The 20,912-nt window shown below is 45.8% G+C and overlaps 1 protein-coding gene across 6 annotated transcripts in view; it reads left to right on the plus strand.

Moving 5' to 3' along the window:
- Window positions 1-20,912, plus strand: part of MSRA (methionine sulfoxide reductase A) — a 250,933-nt gene that overhangs the window by 186,233 nt on the left and 43,788 nt on the right. The window lies entirely within an intron of this gene.

Here is a 20,912-nt window from a genome sequence, read left to right on the forward strand (position 1 = left end):
TATTTTATTAGGTGTCCTGAGGTGTAAATCGTATTCTTTACATCTGTCATGTGTCCTCCCCTGGGTCTTTGCCTAAAAGTTGTGTTCATCCCTAAAAAAGATGGGATGCTGTGTCTCCTTCCCGATTCAGGTGCCATCCCTGGGTGGGGACTGGGGGCCAGTTTTTCCTGTGGGTTTTGGCTTTTCCATGGGCCACTACTGCAGTTGTCTGTAAATGAGGAATGAACCAGCTGAAACCCAGGATGAAATCAGGAGACAGAAGATTCAGGTCCATAGTCTGTCACTGACTTAATACCAAAAAAAACCCAAAAAACAAGTTCCAAAGATCTATTATTAATATCTGAAGGGAGAGCAGCAGTTAGTGATCACTTCTGAACAAAGATCATGTTTCCATGACAATACTCCCATCACTGGATAATCCATATACCATAAGCTCGGCTGTCCTGCTGGGAGGTATTTTGGCATTTCTTTCCAGAAAAAACTCTGAAACTCAGAGTTATGCCTTTGAAAAAAAGTTGTGTTTTATTTAAAGGTTCCCGTTCTTTTCATCACTCTCTTAAATGACTGGAGTTAATGGGCCCCAGTCAAAGGAGAGCACGGTGCTGCACAGCCCCCTTGTTTCCTTCCTCTGTTCTCTTTGAGTCTCCTCATCAAAATGACCGTCCCTGCTCCCTTTTCTTAATTTCCTGCCTGGATTCAGCCCCTCTGCTCTCCCATTAAGGGCAGTTTGGTGAATGGCATCTTTGAAAGCTCCTCATGGCTTTCATTTGCCTGCGAGGGAAGTGGCTGCTTACTCATACCCTTTGGGAAATCGAGTTTACCTTGCAAAGGAGCCTCTTTTTTTCAGCACTTTGTACCTGAGTTTTTGCAGGTTTCTCTGTTGGCTGCTCCTTTGGGCACCTCTAGGAAGAGAAACACACGTTCCTGCTCATTCAAGCAAGATATTGAGTGACTTTCAGGCTCTAATAGCTCATTTTTTCATGTAACTTTTTGCGTAGGATGAGGTGATTTTTTGTCATCTTCTACTAAGAGATGCTTCAAAGTTGCACTGATTTATTTCTCTGTGGGGTTGCTTTTCCTCCATCAGTCTCATGATGTTTCAGTTTGAGTGTTTGGATTTCGGATGTTAATAAAATTCTGGGTCCTGATGCTATTTTTATCACATGGATATTACTTAAGCTCCTTAGGACCTGAGAGAAAGGCTGGAGATGTGTCAGGGAAGGTTTAGATTGGATCTCTAGGAAAGGTTCTTCCCACCTGGGGTGGTTGGGAACTGAACAGGCTCCCCAGGGCAGTGGGCACGGCCCCAAGGCTGCCAGAGCTCAAGGAGGGTTTGAACAACACTCAGGGACAGGTGGGATTGTTGGGCTGTCCTGTTGGGCCAGGAGTTGGACTGAATGATCCTTGTAAGTCCCTTCCAACTCAGGATATTCTGTGATTCCATGATCCTTTTATTCTCAATTTATGACTTCTTTGCACAGCAACTGCAGCAAGTTCACAACAAGCCTTAGCAAAGATGAAGAGCAGGTGCAGAGTTTGTGTTGAATGTTCATTGCAGCACCTGACTTTGTACTGTCTGGAGAAGACAGAATCACAGAATCATTAAGGTTGGAAAAGCCCTCTGAGATCATAAAGTCCAGCCATAACCCAGCACCACTAGACTCTGTCCCCAAGTGCCACAGAGACATAGAGAGCTTCCCAAGCCCTTGACGTGAGCCAAGAGCACTCCAAGATCTGACCCAGCAGAACTCCCAGCCTGGGAGCACATTGTGCCTCATCCACCAGGACCAGCAGTTCCTGCAATTCGCTCTCCACTTTTCCTTGCTGCAATCCATGAGGCAGCCATTCCCAATTCATGGAAATTGCCTGCTCAGGTGCAATGCTCAGTCAGACAGAAATGCCTCAGCAAAGCCATTCCCAATTTGGTTTTGATTGGGATGACAGAGAGACTTTGGAAGGGAGACTTTTGAATTCCTGATCTGTAGGAGCAGAGATCTCAGAGGGTCATAGTGGGTACAAAGTTATTTTCATAGACCTGCACTTGTCTTCTGTTCCTTTTTCCTTTCAGAAACTGCATCTTGTGTCAGAGAATAAAAAGAAGGGATTTTATTCAGTCTATTGTCCTTGTTATTAGTCTCATTCCATGCTACCCTCTTTTCTCCCCATTAGCTCTGTTCATCCCTTTTGGAGTAGGAGGTGACCTTTCCTACATCCCCTCGCTGGCTGAACGGGCTCAGCCCCAATAAACTCAGCGAAGTTCAGGCTCCTCAGTCACTCTGGGGGCTTTCCAGCACATTCCTCTGGAAGCCCACAGGGACAATGACTGTCACATGCTGTGCCAGCGTCAGGGAGCGGTGCCAACATGCCATGTCGGGGAGTTATGGCACAACACGAACTGACAGGGCAGAGCCAGCCCATCCCCTGCAGAACCATGGCTGGGGTACAGCTGTGCTCTCACACTGGATATGTGGGAACAGCATTAATTTAAATGCTTTAATTCCATCTGGATCTCCTTGGCTTTATTCAGTGACTCCACGAGAGCCCTTCTTTGAGGCAGCGTAGCTGAACAACTCCATTTAATATGTTAAATAATCCAGTGCTGTGTGTTGGTCAGAGGAGAAGGATGAGGAAGTCCTAATTAATCAGATCTCTTCCTAATTGGCTGCGGCAAAGAGATTTCTCTTGGTGCCAAGGGCACACAGTGGCCGAGTTCCTGGCTTTGCCTAAATAAGACAGAGGCTGTTTCTGCAAGTGCTGTCCCGGATTTGTTTGGATTTGCTTGGAGGAGTCAGCAGCAGAATGTCAGGTAGATTAATCTTGGCTTCTGTACATCCTGTCTAGGAGTGTCATCCCTTTGCCTCCCATCCTCTTTGCCCAGGAGTTTGAGTGCAGGGTTTTTAGCCTTGAATTTTGATCTGTTCTGATGAGGCTCCTGTGAAGCAAATGGAAGTTGACTGGCAGCTCTGGAGCTCCAGTGAGTGAGTGGAATTAAATTGTTGACCGTGTGCCATTAAAGGAAGGAAAGAGGGATTTACAGTCTTAGCCATTGGTTTTCTTCATTTTTGTTCAGAAAAGTTCTTAAACAACCTGATTGGACAACATATAAAGGGCAGCTTTACAGCATTTCAAAGCAATAAAATGTGATGTTGACCATTTCTGTTGGCAACTCATCTGACCTTGGTACTTTTGGGTCACCTCTCTGGGCTAAATCTGCTCCCTTCTGTGGGGAAGAGTACAACCCAAACCTGCTGGGCAGGAGTCAGTTGTCAGCTGTGAGGGGGCTGGATGGGGAACTCTGGGTGCTGGGATGTTGTATCACTTAGAGAAAACTCTCACTCTTTGGCCCTCTGAGCTTCTGCATTTCCAGTGCCTGAAGGAGCTCCAGGAGAGCTGGAGAGGGACTTTGGACAAGGGATGGAAGGACAGGACACAGGGAGTGGCTTCCAACTGCCAGAGGGCAGGGTTAGATGGGATATTGGGAAGGAATTGCTGGTTGTGAGGGTGGGGAGGCCTTGGCAGGGGTTGCCCAGAGAAGCTGTGACTGCCCCATCCTTGGAAATGTTCAAGGCCAGGTGGGATGGTGCTTGGAGCAACCTGGGCTAGGGAAAGGTGTCCCTGCCCATGGATGATCCTTAAGATCCCTTCCAGCCCAAACCAGCCCATGATTCTGGGATTTAGGAAATCACCCCAGGAAACACTGAGAGTCATGCCCAGTCATTTGAGATGAGCATTTGCCATCCTGTGTGCTGGGTGGGAGCAGCAGCTCCCACAGCAGCAGCTCGTGGCTCCCACAGCTGCAGCTCCATTTTTACCAAAGAGGTCCCGTGGAGATGTCCGAGAGGAGGAGAGGGTCTGTCCCAGCCCAGCTCTGTGGCCAGAAGAAAATACCCCCTGGAGCTTTCAGCCTTGCAGGGATGTATCGTTTTCCCAGTCTCACAGATAAAAAGCAGCAGCTTTTTCTCCCACCCCAGCAGTGACACAAGAGACAAGATGGGGACAAGTGAGGAGGGGGAGACAGCACTGGTAGAAGAATGGCTGCAATCAGGTGACAATGAGATTATATCAACTGTGTTGTGAAAGTTCTGATAATTAATTGTTTCTTGAACTGTGCAGCCTGTTTGTTTGATCTTCCTTCTGCATTTCTAAAGCGATGTATCATTTTATTTTCCTTCCTCCTTTTTTATTTTTTTTTCCCCCTTGTGAACCATATTTCTATACTTCAGACTTGATTTAGTAACCATAGCAATGAAATAAATGCATTGTCTTCATTTACAATGGTGTCTAAATAGGTGCTCAGCTCCCTGTAAGTCCTTTAACAAGGGATGGTTCCCTGCCACCACAATGAGAAGGCTCTGGGCGATGTTATTGAAATCATTTTCACTTTGATTTCGTGACATCGAGTCCAAAAGTCTCTGAAAATGCATTTGTGGCTACTTCTTTTCTCAAGAGTATATACATAGAAATATAAAACCAGAACTTTCCAGGGGGATACTTTGTGGAGAGAAAGAGAGAACATGGTTGGCATTATGTCTTTCCACATACAAAGAGATGCATTAATACCTTTTATTTCCTTATGCTGCCCTCACATTTTCAATAACCCACAAGTTTTTATAAGCAAAGAACAAAAAGAATGCAGACTGACTTCTTCTCTAAGAAAGACTGTGTACTCCTGTATTCCAGTCCTTATAGGAACGGATGTAAACTGTTTTCATTTCCAGAGGTTAAAAATAAAAGCTGTAAATGGAGAGAAAAAAAAATATGAAAAAACCTCTCCTTTCGTGTCCTTAACAGATTGGGTTTGCAGCTCAGTGGCAGAGACATGACTTCATTCACCTTTTATGTATCAATTCGTTTGTCAAAGCCTTATGTAAACATAATTCAGGTATTTTCTGGAACACAGGCAGAGGTTTCTGTACATTCGTGCTGCAGTGATGCTGCGGCCTCACAGCACTTGTAGGAGTTGAGCGTCTCAGTCGAGCAGCTCTTTGCAACTTTATTTTTTGATGGTCATATGGCACAGTCAGAGAATCATGGAATGATTTGTGGGGGGAGAGGAACCTGAAAGATGATCCAGTTCCACCCCCTGTCATGGGCAGGGATACCTTTCAGTATCCCATGTTGTTCCAACCTGGCTTTGGACACTTCCAGGGATCCAGGGGCAGCCACAGCTTCTCTGGGCAACCTGTGCCAGGGCCTCCCCACCCTCACAGCCAACAATTCCTTCCCAATATTCCATCTCTCCCTGCCCTCTGGCAGTGGGAATGCATTCCCTCTTGTCCTGTCCCTCCATGCCTTGTCCCCAGTCCCTCTCCAGCTCTCCTGGAGCCCCTTTAGGCACCGGGAGAAGCTTTGAAGCTCTCGCTGAAGCCTTTTCTTCTCTCTTCACAATAAAAGAGTGCTGTGGTGGATCCACACTGGAATTACAGCAGTGCATCCCATTCTTTCCCCACCTCTTCCACAAGGAAAAATGCTGGACTAGTGTCAACACTGAATCCCACTCCAATAAATGCCAACTGTGCGTTGTTCCATTCACCGTGAGCAGCTCTTGGATGGAGCAGTTACAGCCTCTGAGATTCAAATTTCCATCTTTCAGCTCCGGGCACATTCTCTAAAAGAAAAGGCTTATTATCCCTTTTACATATGGAGATTAGATTTCCAGGAAAAAGAAACTGGAAAGGATTGGAACCATCAGCAAGTTAGAGACCTAAATTAGACTTCCCTGAAAATTTCGCACAGAAATATTTCTTGACCAAAAATGTGCTTTTTAACCAAGGGAAATTGTCTCATTAGGATGATTTTTTATCTTTGGGTAGTGATGCCTCTCAAAAAATCCACTTTAGACTGTTGATTGTGTATCTATATGTTGACATATGGCTGTGTGTATGTGCTGTATAAACAGCCATTATCTGGATTTTTGTGTGTGTGTGTTTTTTTTTTTTTCATGACAGTTAAAAAAAATCAGTGGGGTAAGAATAGATTAAAATGTGATTCTCGTATTTGATTTGATCTGGGTTATTTGGTTGTGTTTTTTTTTTCTTTTTTGTGAGAGGAGGGAATTTTCCTGCTAGCTCTACTTTTAAGAGTAATTCATAGCTTCTGGCCATTGCCTGTGTGTTAGAAATGCCCAATTGCATAAGCCAGGTGCTGACTCTGGACTTTTAAACTCTGTATCTCTCTAATAGACTAAATCAAGAAAAAAAATCTCTTGCAAGTTCATGGCATGACTAACAGTAGGAAAGGTAATTTATCCGTACCCTGGGGTTTGCAGGGACTCTGAAAATTGAAATTGAAGCTCAGCCCCATGTCCTGGGGACTTCACTTGTGTGTCACCTGCCCGTGGCACTTAAACACTTCTCACCTGTGTCTGGTGGGGTTTGAGCCTTCACTAAAGCTGGGCTTTAGCTGGGGGTGCAGCAGAGTGTACTCTGCATTTTTTTGGGCACAGGAAGGGGACTTGGAGCCTGCCCTGGGTCCCTCCAAAGGCTGGTGTGTGTTTGACTCCGAAGGAAAACCCTTTTATCTTAGGAAAACCTCTGAAACACTATTTCTTTTTATTTCTTCCTCGTTCCTGCAGTGCCGGTTTAGATGACGGTGCAGGCAGTTCCTGCTAAAGGATAATGAGTTTGGGGGTGATGGTTTTTTTAGGGGGAGGTGTTTGAGTCAGAGGCTGTTCCTCAGGATTGCAGTAAAATAGGAGAGAAGCCTTTTAGCATCCTCCTAAAACGGGAGTGAAGGTGGACAGAGCCCTGAACCCTGAGTGATATCAACAGAAATCATGATATTTTGGAGCTGATCAGCCCTTTCTTTTCTGTATATCTCAAATAGGGAATAGAGAGGTTAAAGGGAAACAAGGAGTTCATCCTGTCTCACCACATGGGGCTCTGAGCAACCTGGTCTAGTGGAAGGTTCTAGACCTTGGAACTGGATGGAGCTTTAAGGGCCTTTCCAACCCAAACCATTCTGGGATTTCTTTCTCAAAAGAAATGCTTTTAATCCTGTTTAGGATATTCTTTCCTGGACCTTCTGTCTTCATCCCCTCTCTCTCTTCTTTGTCCCTTAGGAAACGACTTTGCCAACCCCCAGTGTGCCAGGGTGTCATCCTATTATGGTGGTTGCCCCCTTCAAAGCCTGTGCTTTCATAATTTCGTGGGGGAAAACCTCCAATCCTTTGTGTTTTCAGCCTCCCCTTACTTTTGAATGCAGGTATCCTAAAGAAAAAAAAAAAAAGGGGGAAGAAGGAAACCTAAAGGATGTGTTTTCTGTGTTAGAGGTGACAGCATGTAAAGGAGGAACCTGATTTCTGACAAACAATTTAATTTAGATTTTTTTAAGGCAGTTTTGAAAGTCTGCAAGTCCCTGAAAGATAAGCAAATACTCTTGCTCTTATAAAATGTTTTCTTTCTCATCTAATAAAACCCAAAGTAGGCAGATGTTCATGCCAAAACCCAGTGTTTTCTCAGCATAATATTCAGAGTTTATTATGAATTATTGTAGCAATGGGCCAACTAAAAATACAATTGCTAGAGAATATCTCATGTCTTCAAAGTTCAGTCTTAGGTTGTTGCAGAAAATATCATCTGGTCTTTTTTTCTATAGATAATCAGAATTTATTTGGTATTTCATTCTTTTCCCAGTTTCTCCTTCTCATGTGGATCTGTTGATGGAGAGCTCCTTGATTTTAGGTTTTTCTAAGAGCAGAGGAAAAGCATTTCTGGGTGGCTCATGGGAATGCTGGACCAAGAATGACTGACACTATTTACCACAACAGGGGGATCTGTTCAGATATCAGGATGAATGTGCTACCCCAGAACAGAGTGAAACAGGAACCACTTCTTTGGTTTATATTTATTTCACATCTTCTGTCCGGGATCCTTCAAAATCCTTGACCTGAGTGGGTTTTGTCACCTCCAGCTTCCTTTGGTATGTGCTCCTACTCAGAGCAGCTCTGGATTCCCTTTGATTCCGCATCCTGGTCTTTTATTCAGTCCTGATTTACACCAGATTTTAAACTTTTACCTTCTGAGCTGGCACGCCAGGAAATGACATCTGTGGGGAGATGCTGCTTCTGCATTCAAGTGTCTCCATGGAGGAACCACCTGTGCACTGGTCAGGAGAGCCCACGGGGTCCAGAGAGCTGGGCAGGTTGACCAGATGTCTGCTCAGGGAGAGTGGAATTCCTCCTGTGTCCTGTGATGACGTCTTCCTTAATCATACAGGGAGTTTAGACACCTGACAGACACGACAGCTGAGCAACCTGGTCTCCTGGAAGGTGTCCCTGCACATGGCAGGGGGTGGAACAAGATGGTTTTTAAGGTCCCTTCCAACCCAAACCATTCCAGGATTCTATGAAGACCCGTCTATGTGGACACTTCTATGTAGGTGTCTCCATCTCAGACTCAGTTCTTCCCTTAGATCCAGGTGATCTGCTCTGGATGAAATGATCCAGTGTCACTGGAGATGTTCTGACACCTTCATCCTGGTGGGAATCTGTCTGTCCAGGTCGGTGCAGGGCAGCTGCAGGTTGTAGATCATGAAATTGTGGAATGGTTTGGGTTGGAAGGGACCTTAAAGATCATCTTGTTCCAACCCCCTACCATGGGCAGGGACACCTTCCACTATCCCAGGCTGCTCCAAGCCCCATCCAACCTGGCTTTGAACACCTCTAGGGATGGAGTAGCCACAGCTTCTCTGGGCAACCTGTGCCAGGGCCTCACCACCCTAACAGGAAGAATTTCTTCCCAATATCCCATCTAACCCTGCCCTCTGGCAGTGGGAAGCCATTCCCTGTGTCCTGTCCCTCCAGGCCCTTTAAAAAGTCTCTCTCCATCTTTCTTGTGGACTCACTTCAGGTACTGAAAGGCCACATTTAGGTCAACCCAAAGCCTTCTCTTCTCCAGGCTGAACAATCTCAATTCTCTCAACCTTTCCTCACAGCAGAGCTGCTCCATCCCACTAATCAACTTGTTGGCCACCTCTGGACCCACTCCAAAAGCTCCATGTCCTTCTTGTGCTGTTGTTCCCCAGGGCTGGAGGCAGCTCTGCAGGTGGGGTCTCACCTGAGGGGACAGAGGGGCAGAATCCCCCCCTCCCCTGCTGCCCAGGACACGGGGGGGTTTCTGGGCTGGGAGTGCCCATGGTCAGGGCATGTCCAGCCTCTCACCCACCCACACCCCCAAATCCTTCTACCCAGGGCTGCTCCATCTGTTCATTCCCAGCCTGGGTTGATCCTGGGGGTTGCCCTGACCCAGAGGTAGCACCTGCACTTGATATTGTTAAACCTCATGAGATTCCCATGGGTCACTGCTCCTTCTTGTCCAGGTCCCTCTGGGTGGCCCCATCCTTCAGGTGTGTCCCCGTCAGCCCCTTGTAGAGGGTTCAGATGCTCCAGGGCATCACAAATGGCCATACATTGAATGTCAATGTGTGGGAAGTGATTCCAGTCCGTGCAGACACCTGAATCCAGGTGTCTGAGCCTGACCCTGGGTGTCACTCCAGGTTTTTCTGGAAGATATTCTCTGTTCCGTCATGCAGGGGCCGGAGGGAATTCAGTCCACATACACAAAGCATATGTCAGTGCAGTAGATGACAACATTCCTGACACTCCCTGGTTGCCTTGGGACATTTAAGGAATGCATTTCAGAGGCAGTTTCTTTTGATGAACATAATTTGATCCTAATCATCTTTATCCACGTAACATTAAGTTTTTCATTTGCCTCATTAACTGTTGCTTTAAAATGTCGATGGTCAAATATTGATGAAGTACCAAGCTCTGGGACAGATCAAATTCTCATTCATTGAATTCAACAGTAGTGGGGATGTTTTCTTCTTAGAAATTTTCATCAGTGTGCAGATCTATGCCCAGATCAATCACTTTTCCTTCTGCCAGAGGAAAATTTATCACAGCTTAAGTGTCCAATGCCAGGCTGGACGGGGCTTGGAGAAACCTGGTCTAGGGGAAGGTTCCCTGCCCGTGGCAGAGGGTTGGAATAAGATGATCTTTAAGATCCCTTCCCATCCAAACCATTCAGTGATTTTGTGATAATCTGGGTTTCCTGGGCATGCAGAATTTGAAGGCAGTCCCCTGGAAACCAGGGACATGCTCTGCGGTCCTGACGTTCCTCCTGCAAATCTTCCTAACGCTGGCCCTGGTTTTTTCAACATCCTTTCAAAACGTGGTTGGCAGGAGTGGATTTAATATTCCAGCATTAGTCTCAGTGCTGCTGTAAATGAAAATCAAGTCACTCTCTCCTCCTACTCCTCCTCTGCTATGCACATGTCTGTGAATTGCATTAGTGCTTTTCATCACGGCATCCTAATGGGATCCTAGTGCTAAGCTTTTTGGCTACTGTGACCCCTAAATTACTTTCAGATGCTATTTTCCATTATGTAATCCTTTGTTCCCTCCATTCCTTCTTTCCTTGCTGATTGAGCCTAATGTACTAAGGAATCCGAGCTGGTTTTATGGCCACCTCATCCTCCTTAATACTTATTATGATGTCAAACTTTGTGTCATTCCCAAATGTTATCAGAGGTGGTTTTATGTTTTTTTTTCCAGAGGCCATAAAGAAAATTTAATAGTGTTAAGCCTCAAGACAAGGCCTTTCAAAGGTGATGCAACACTGAGGGGGTGGCCCAAGTGGTTTATTTTATAGCCAGTGGGAAGCAGGGAATGTGCAGGAGGGGTTCTCAGGTTCTCAGGGCTGCAGATGAATTGGGAGTAGTGATGCTTGTGATGTTTATTGCTGGTCAATATGGTGAAATAAACTCCTGCTTTGCCTCCAGCTTAAAAAAAAAAAAAAAAAAAAAAAAAAAAAGAAAAGGGTAAAAATGAGGTAAATCTGGGTAGGTAACTCAGCCAGCTGCTCTGTCCCTGTTCCTGCTGGAGTTAATGGAGAAAGAAGGGCTCTTTATCAGCACAGGCTGGGACTTGGACACATGGAATTGCCTCCTGTCCCTGCAGCCTGTTGAGGGATGTCAGCAGTCTCCTGTGCCCAAAGCTGGGGGATGTGAGTTACTCCCTTCTCCCAGCTGTTCAACAATAATCTACACTTTTTATGGCTCTCTAATTTGAGGTGCCAGGCACCTATGAAATTCCCTCAGTAAATAACACAGAAAACTTGCATCAACATCTCAACATTCAGGAGCCATTTTGGGCATTAGAGCAGTGACAGCCCTAATATTTCCCCTGCCTGAATTTGGTTTACAGGGATCTTTAATTTCCTGATTGCAGACGAGTTTCCAAGTAATCGAGTGCCCTGTATACACATTTTCTACAATTTTAAGCAAAAATACATCATGGTATGAGCAAAGCAATCCAGTGCTCCTATATAATCTTCTACAATGCTTTAGAATACTGATGTACATCTGAGGAAATATCCAGCTCTCCTGTGTTTTTTCCTGTAAATTAACTCTCTATCTAATTGCCTCATCTGCCAGTCTGCAATTTGTGTGTGTTCACAGGTATATTGTTTTTGTGCTTAACTGCTTCATTTCCATGAATTGTAGGCAGGAAGGGCTTGGAGAGCTTTATGTACCGCGATGTGCTTGCTAAAATATTGAAATACATACCTTGGAGGGAGGAAAGATCATTTAGAGTTGATGAAGATGATGTTAAACAGAGTAAGTGTGCCATGAAGGAGGGCTGCCTCCCCTTCCCAACAAACCAGCCCTGGAAGGGAGCTCCATGAAATTACAGAGAGCAGAAAACAGCAGAATCGCCTTAAAAACCAAATTCTCCTCCTGTGGATAACTTTGTTCGTTTCAGGGGAGTTGGATCAGGGCAAATCTTTGCAGGGACAGTGAATCCCAGAACGGTTTGGGTTGGAAGGGACTTTAAAGATGATCCAGTTCCAACCCCTTGCTGTGGGCAGGGACACCTTCCACTATCCCAGGTTGCTCCAAGCCCCATCCAAGATCAAAGGAAGGTCTCCTCCACATCTACTGTCTGGGAGGTGGAAGTGTGCAGGTACAACTCCAGTTGTGGCATTCCCTAATTCTGTTGATTGCTTGATTGAATGTTCTCAGTGGACTTTCTTCAACTCAACCCCTCTCAAAGCTCATTAAGCACCCAGAGATGTACAGCAGGCAGCACGAGCGTGGCTGAAAAATACCTGGAGGAACCTTCCAGGCTGGAAATGATCACGTTGGAAAACTTGAACCTGCATCCAGAGAACATCCAGGGAATATTTGATCAGTTAATTCATGTACTACATGGTCATGAACAACTCTTCCCTAGTGCTTCTTCTGTAGTGCAGGGTGTGAGGAATCGAGGAGGGTGTTCAAAACCAGTTTGTCTTATTTGCTTATGGGAAGGTTGAGGTGAGGTCAAGACTGATGGTTGGCAGCAGGTTGACCCTTGCAGGTGTTTCCACAGGAGAGCTTCCCTCTGTCTTACAGCTGGATTATCTGTGCAGGGGAAAATGGGATGAAACAACCTCAAGTTGTGCCAGGGGAGGTTAAGGGTGAATATTAGGAACAATTTCTTCACCAGGGTGGTCAGGCATTGGAACAGGCTCCCCAGGGAAGTGGTGGAATCACCATTCCTGGGGGGATTTAAAAGCCACATGGATGTGGCACCTGGAGATATGGTTTAGTGGTGGCTAAACCATGTGCTGAGGGATGGTTGGACTGGATGATCTCAGAGGGCTTTTCCAACCTAAGTGATCCTGTGATTCTAAAGTTCTGTGTAGCCTTGATCTACCCAAGTGGTCACGCTGTGAGAACAACCAGGATCCTTCCTTGGATGGACCCTGTGCAAGGATGGAGTTTACAGCCCTCTCAGGCTTGCTGAAATGGTGCTGTGGGTGTGCATTTGGGGGTGCCTGGAGGGGCTGATAAAATCTGTGCTGCTGATTTGCTGATAAACATGGCCAGGGCACAGGCCTGGCCATGTGGGTGCTGCTGTTCATAAAATCATCATCGTGGGATCACAGAATGATTTAGGTTGGAAGGGATTTTAAGGATCATCTTGCTCCACTCCCTTCCATGGGCAGGGACACCTTCCACTATCCCAGGTTGCTCCAAGCTCCAAGTCCAGCCTGGCCTTGGACACTTCCAGGGATGTTCTTCTTGTTCGGCCGATCCTGGTAAACTTTCCAGACGCTTCCCAAGCACACTTAGGGAGCTGGCACCTACCAAACACCATTCCCAAAAGGCAGTTTGGATGCTGCTACTCAGTTCTGGAGCACAGAAGAGCATGGGCACGGCCAGGCTGTGCCAGCTGGCCCCTGGTCCTGGGTTAGCCGAGCTGGGGAGGTGTAAAGTTTTGCTCCACAGTTCGAATGAATCTCTTGTTGAGATCTCCCACCCTTTGCATCAGGATCCAGCAGAGCTACTTTTAGCCACCAAAAGTGAGACATTTCCTCTAAGCTCTGAAACCTGTGGGAGTGCAGGAAGCTGGGCTGCTCCAGAGGGCAACTCATCCCACTGAGTTAACAATTTGGGAAAGACCAACAGCGGGTGAAGACGACTCTCCCCTCTCGTGGCGGAGCGGGTGGGGAGGGCAGATGCCTTCTGAAAGAAGCTGATGGGAACAGAGATCATGGAATCATAGGAAGGGGATTCTGCCCCTCTGCCTCGCTCAGATGAGAGCCATCCTGCAGAGCTGCCTCCAGCTCTGGGGTCCCCAGCACAGGAAGGACATGGACCTGTTGGAGTGAGTCCTGAGGTGGCCAACAGGTTGATGAGGAGGATGGAGCCCCTCTGCTGTGAGGAAAGGCTGAGAGAATTGCAATTGTTTAGCCTGGAAAAAGGAAGTTTTCAAAGTGACCTAATTGCCTGAAGGGAGCCTTCAAGAAAGATGGAGGGAGACTTTTTACAAGGGCCTGGAGTGACAGGAGTCCAGAGGGGGCCACAGAGATGCTCCAAGGGCTGGAGCTCCTCTGCTCTGGGGACAGGCTGGGAAAGCTGGGAGTGTTCATCTGGAGAAGACTTCGAGCTCCTTCCAGTGCCTAAAGGGGCTCCAGGAGAGTTGGAGAGGGACTTGGGACAAGGGCCTGGAGCGACAGGACAAGGGGGAGGCTTCCCACTGCCAGAGGGCAGGGAGAGATGGGATATTGGCAAGAATTGTTGACTGTGAGAGTGGTGAGTCCCTGGCACAGGTTGCCCAGAGAAGCTGTGGCTGCCCCTGGATCCCTGGAAGTGTTCCAGGCCAGGTTGGATGGGGCTTGGAGCCACCTGGGCTCAAGTGAAAGATGTCTCTGAAGGGATATGACAGGGGGTGGAATGAGATGATTTTTAAGGTCCCTGCCAACCCAAACCATTCCATGATTCTGTGATTCCATGATCAATGTTGGCAAACACCTCCAAGAACGTCAAGTCCCACCTAACGCTCGGTCCATCCAGATGGATGCCACAGCAGTGCGAAAGGACTGGGCAGACACCAGGCCAGCTTGGACAACAGGGATGACTTTCATCCCTCTGTGAAGAGCAGCACAGGGCTTGTATAAACCCCCACTCCTCACGTGGGATGTGAGCGGTGCAAAAGCTTTAAAGCCACGAGGGCAGAGCTCAGAAACCAGCGCCGCGTTCACATGAATCGCGCCGGGCTCGCTCTCATCCCTCGTAACTCTCATCCAAAAAGTGCTGATTGGGAGAAGAAAACTTTCAGCTAATTACTGTCATTTTTATATTTTTTTCCCTTTTTTTTTTTTTTTTTTATTCCCCCTGTGAGCTCTGACTACTGTTCTTAATTTCCTGACCAGCTTGCGCCCTTCCCCCGCGCCTCTCCGAGCATCTGTGGTCGTTTCAAATTGAGCTGTACTACCTGCTGCTCCGACTTTCTAACATACCATACCAGTTGGTTTGCCAAACAGTGAACTGCCAGCCATCTGCCACCCCAATCAGAATTTACATTGTTTCATCTTAAAATAACGCCTTCGGAATATCAAGTAACTCTTCTCCTGCATCAGGTTCTGCGAACTGAAAACCGGCCAGGATTAAAAACAAATACCAAATGTGCCTCCCTGAAAGGAGCGGGGAGGGGAGGTAGGGAGGGAGGGGGGGAAAGTTGGAGAGGGAAAGTTTTGAATTTGCTGGTTTTACCTGATCTGGAGGGAGAAAATAAGACTGATGGTTTTAACCTTGCGAAAGGAAACTCTTTTAGATGGTTTGGGTTGGAAGCAATCTTAGAGATCTTCTGGTTCCAACACACCTTCCACTATCCCAGGTTGCTCCAAGCCCTGTCCCACCAGGCCTTGAGCACTTCCAGGGATGGGGCAGCCACAGTTTCTCTGGGCAGCCTGATTATTTGGACAGAGGTAGTTTCACAGTAGCTGGTAGGTTGGAGCAGGGGGGTCAGGGACTGGTTTCTGTGCATAGCCTGGTGCTCTGTGACTTTTTCTGGAGTCAAACACTCTTTGGGCCTCAGTTTCTCTGTCTTCAAATGCTTCAGATTACGTATTCACAATTCCTTGGGGTACTCTGGCCTTCAGTCTGCAATATGGGTTTATGGTTTTCGTGTCTACAGCAGCAAGCTGTGAATTAATGAGTCAGTTCAGAGAAACTCAGAATATCCTGAGTTGGAAGGGACCCACAGGGATCATCCAGTCCAACTCCTAGCCCTGCACAGGACACCCCAACAATCCCACCCTGTCCCTGAGAGCATTGTTCAAACACTCCTTGAGCTCTGGCAGCCTTGGGGCCATGACCACTGCCCTGGGGAGCCTGTTCAGTGCCCAACCACCCTCTGGGGGAAGAACCTTCTCCTGATACCCAGGTTAAATCTCTCCTGACCCAGCTCCACCCATTCCCTTGGGCCTTATCACTGCTCACCAGAGAGCTCAGGACCTGCAATTGTAGCGAAGTATTAACTTTGTGGAGATCTGATTTTCCCAACTCCCTAATCCCAGTCATTAAGGGGAAACCCAATAAATTTACTAAAAATGCAAACCACATTCTGCTGTTTGATACTAAACACATTTAACCATGAGGCTTTAGGATACATCCCTGCCCACAGCAGGGGGTTGTTGCTAGATGACCTTTAAGGTCCCTTCCAACCCAAAGAATTGGATTTATTAGTGGCAATGCCCCTGACAGGTCTTCTGAACTCCAGGAATCCCCACCACTCTGTACCTGGAGTGAAGGTCTCCACAGGTGATGTTTGCTTGTAAAACCTACTAAATTAAAGGAATCTGTTTGACTGATCGTGGTCCTTCTGATGGTTTCTGTGATCTAGACCATAATATTGACCAGTGTTTCTCCTTGGAAAAGTCCATCGGCACATCCAAGCTCTGGCTTATTAAGAAAGGCATGAAAAGGAAAGTGGTTCATATGCCACCAACAGACCTTCACCTTCCATGAGGTTCTAGAATCTCCTGAGCCCTAAAAAAATGCTTTAGTGTGATGGTTTCTTCTGGGCAATGTGTTGCAGATATCCCCACTGTTGGATATGGATGTTGGATATCCGTATGGATGGTCATGGACAGTGTGTGTGCACTTACAGTGAAAAGTCCTTAGTAATGGAAGGTGCAAGAACAAAGACTACAGAGAAACGTTTGGGGTTGTCAACCCATAAAATAAATTTTCAATGTATTTAGTTCTAATTAAGGGGAAAATAAGAGCATATTCCAGCACACAGGATAATAACACTCAGTCTGTGGTACCTAAAACATGCTAAATACCCAGGAACACTTCTTTGCAGCAGCATTTTTCCTCCAGGATCTGTAAACTGGGATGGAACATGTTTTGGACCAGAGAACAGAAGCACATCAGTTTGATTAATTAAGTACTCAGAGGGGGAACTAGTCTTACTTTGCTTTAGCCGTTTAAAACTAATGGCCTTAACCTAAAAGTGTCAGGTAGGATTCCTCCATTACCAATGGGAAGAGAGAAGCTCCTCTTGGGAACAATGCAACATATCCCAGAGTAGGGCTGGAGTCAGTTTACCTCAATGGCAATTTTCCCCACCTTTTCCCTGAACCTAAAGGATTAACTAGAACTACATCCCTGCCTTTTCCACATCCCTGGAAGTGCTCAAAGCCGGGTTGGATGGAGCTCTGAGCAACCTGGTCTAGTGGAAGGTGTCCCTGTCCGTGGCAGGGGGGTTGGAGTGAGATCTATAAGGTCCCTTCCAACCCAATCATTTTGGGATTCTATGAGTCTAGGACCATATTTTACATGAATCCTACTAAAATAGATGCCACCTACCATTTTGGGTTCCAATAATGACACATTGGGTTTTTCTCCTGCCAGGACCCAACAGCTGCATGAGAAGATTTTTTTTTTTTCCCCATTGATTTTCAAAAAGCTGAGCTCTTCTTAGTTAAACATTTGGCCTCAGGAGTCCATTTTATATTTTGAGTCTGGGTTGGATGTCAGTAGTAGGAGCCCCTCATTCAGATGTTTAAGCTTCAGATCAAGTGGATTGACCCATCTTTGTGCTTGGAATTTCAAATAGGCCAACTCTGAATTACTCTTCAGAAGTGCCTGGGCCAAGTCAGTGTTATTTTCCTGGAGAGCCAAGCAGAGTTTTGGGCACTTGGAAAGTCATTCTCCCCACTATAAAAATGATATAAGGATTCCTGGGACAGAAACTCTCCTGGATAGTGACCAGGCATGGTTAGGAAACTTGGACAGACAAGGAGCTATTCCCAGTCGGCTCTTTGGATGCAACCAGTATGTTTGGGAAGGAAGAAAGTGTAGCTGTGCCATGTTATTTGGGCCTCAGGAGGAGAAAACGAGGCCTGGCACATTTTTATGCCGGTATAGGTGGTAGCTGGAGCCTCTGCTGCTTAATTGAAGTACTGAATTAATGCCAGGCACCTGCATTTTAGGTGTTATAAAATCTGAGTAGGGACCTGGAGCAGCCCAAACCTCGTGCCTCGGTTTGCTCAGAACTGGGCAAGGACCCAGATTTTGGCTTTGGAGCTTTCTGCATTATTTACATCCTCATGTTTTAGTAGCCACTCCAAGCCCCAAACCCACTTAGGTGAAGTGTTATGTTGAGATGTAGCACTGAGATTGTCCTGTCTCCAAACCCACTTGTGATTCCTGTATAAGATGAGAGGCAAGAAGTATTTTCAAGAAACAGATGGTGGGAACACAGGATAACAAAGAGATCCATTAGTAAAGGCATTCCACGAATTTCCTCTGCTGTCTTTTCTCCCAAAGGCCTCACAAAAGGTAGTTTATGATAAAACCAGTAGTAAAGCTCAGGAAAATAACTTCAGTTAGAGCTTGAGGTTGGTGAGGTTCAAGCTGGTAGATGTGACTTTACTGCAGCCCCAGAAATAGTGGAGCATACTGATACTCAAATTACTTTCAAAATGGTTCTGAACAGGGAAAATTGCCCATGTTGAGCTTCATGTCGTCACATTCAACCTGCTGCTCGTGGGCAAAGTAGGCATTTTGAAGCTGTTTAAGGTGCCTCAACACACCCCCTTAGTTTTTCTCGTTGCTAATGTTTCACATCTCTCCTCGTTCATTCTGAGAAGCCCAAGCCCTTGTTAATCCTTTCACCTGCCAGCTGTGTTGCAGTATTAGCAAAAATCTGTTTCCCCTTGTCCAAGGTCCCTGAGACATTTCTTCACAATTGAATTCCAGATATTCATTGCTTTTAAACTCTCAGAGAAGCACTTGAAAACAGTTCCCTTTTAGAAACTCGAGGGTGAAGGATTAGATCATGTTCTGTGATTTGAATTTATTCGTAAATGCATTTACTGGCACATCTTGTGGTTTCTTCTTTGTGCATGAGTTGAAGGTTAGCCACCAAAAATGCTCCTCCTGGGGTCCTTTTGGGATCATGCAGGAAAGGGAAAAGAAACTACAAGAAACAGCAAATATTGCTCTTATTTAGGGGGTGGGAGAGGTTCACTTGTTCTGGACTTTCTAGGTGGGCTCAGGCCACAGGAACCCAACTCCTTCAGGTTTGTGGGAGATTTAGTTAATCTATGCTTGACTTTTTATGTCATCAGTGTCTTTCTGTTAAGGAATCCTTTATAGAGGGGGGAAAAAAAAAGTCAATGCATTTTCACAGAATTTTTGCCTCCGCTGATGAAAATACCCACAGAAAAACAGACCTCGTGTTTTTCCTCCAGTTCTGTAAATAACTTCACGCATTTAAAGCTAAAGAAATGCGTAAACAAAAATATTCGAGATATAAATATTATTGTCCATAATTCCAGGGCCGTTTATTTATAGGAAACCAAGGAGACACAGGAATGGTAGGTGGATGAATGGGAAAACACACTTTATCAAAGAAAAAGGCATAATGAGCAAACATGTACTGCCCAAGTTCAGAGGTGGAAGACTTGCAGACTGTGTTGTCATCTGAATTATGTCATTTTTGAAGGAAGTGCTGCAGAGGATGTAATTGTTGGGAAGTTCATTTCCGTCCTGATATAAATGGACTCATCCATTTGGTGAAAAAGAAAAAAAAAAAAAAAAAGAAAAGCCCATCAGAATTAATTCAAACTCTTTGCATTGGCCATTTATAAGACTAAAATAGATAAAACTCGGGCAGAGGAGCAGTGGAGTTGCTGAGGTCAGATTTAGACACGGGAGCAGCGATGTCACTGGGGTGCAGTTGGTGCAAATGTCCATAAAAACGGTTGAGAAAGGATCACTGGAAGACAAAAACTGCAGACAATTTTTTCCACGTGCATTTTCTTGCCTCGGTGCAACTTCCTCCCCTCTCTCAGCCTGGGCAGCGTCTCTGTTATGTGGAGAAAGGAATGTTTTAAGTCTGAGAAAAGTCATTCATTTGTTTCCCCCTGAGAGACGCATATTCCAGGAGATTCATCCTGCGTTAAGATGCTGCCTGTGGGAAGGATGGAATTCAGAAAATGTTCAACTCTTGTACTGAGAACAAGGGCTGGGCACTGAATTCCCTCTCAGTTTGCAGCCACAGTGGGTGCAAGAGGTTCTTTGCTGTTTGTGCTGACAGGGCTTGACCTTCCCCAGAAAAACAGTGTTGATGTCATGTAAAGTTTGATCAGCCAGAGACTGTGCAGGTACTCAGTCATGAAGGAGACAAGTTCTGGAGACAATGTCCTGGAAAAATGGTCAGAATCTAAGAAAAAAATGGTTTAGTAGAGTGAGCTTCCACAGTGTGTCTGACTCAAAGGGAACAAACATGGTACCAGTGGCGTACTGAGCAAAAACAGAGCTTGGATTTGCTTCTGATTTTAAGGCAGTTATTGATACCCCCCATTCAGTTCTGGGGAATTCATTGGGACATGAAATTAATGCAAATCATATAGAACAGAACAGAATAGAACAGAACAGAACAGAACAGAACAGAATAGAATAGAATAGAATAGAATAGAATAGAATAGAATAGAATAGAATATTAGAGGGCAGATTTGTATTAACTAGTAGGAAGAAATTCTACCTTGTGAGGGTGGTGAGGCCCTGGCACAGGTTGCCCAGAGAAGCTGTGGCTGCTCTTGGATCCCTGGAAGTGTCCAAGGCCAGGTTGGATAGGCCTTGGAGCAACCTGGGATAGTAGAATTGAAAGTATTTGAATATTAAGATTGTAGAAACTTGGATAATTTAGAGTGGAAGGAACCTCTGGAGGTCTGTGGTCCAAGCCTGTGCTCGAAGCAGGTCCAGCTTTGACCAGGTTGCTCAAGGCTGTGTCCAGTTGAATTTTTAATATAATTTTTGATCACACTCACAATAAAAATGCTTTCCTGTTTCCTCTCATCCTCCCACTTTGCACCTGTAAAGGAGTCTAGTTTTGTGTTCTTTCTACCCTCCTTAACAGTTTAGGAAAGCAGCAAGATCTCCCATCAATCACTCCTTTGGGAATGGAGCACGTTCTCAGCCCCTCCCGTGTGTCATGTGCCCCAAGCTCCCAACAATCTCAGTGGCCTTGGAGGCAGGGAAAAATAATGAGTTTGTTTGCAACTTTTAACAGGACTCCTCATGCTGTCAAAAAAAAAAAAAAAAAAAAAAAAAAAAAAAAAAAAAAA

The sequence above is a fragment of the Empidonax traillii genome, unplaced genomic scaffold, assembly GCF_003031625.1.
Source record: "Empidonax traillii isolate 1590-97213 ecotype Southwest subspecies unplaced genomic scaffold, ASM303162v1 scaffold1060:size1239554, whole genome shotgun sequence".
Taxonomy (NCBI): Eukaryota; Metazoa; Chordata; class Aves; order Passeriformes; family Tyrannidae; genus Empidonax; species Empidonax traillii.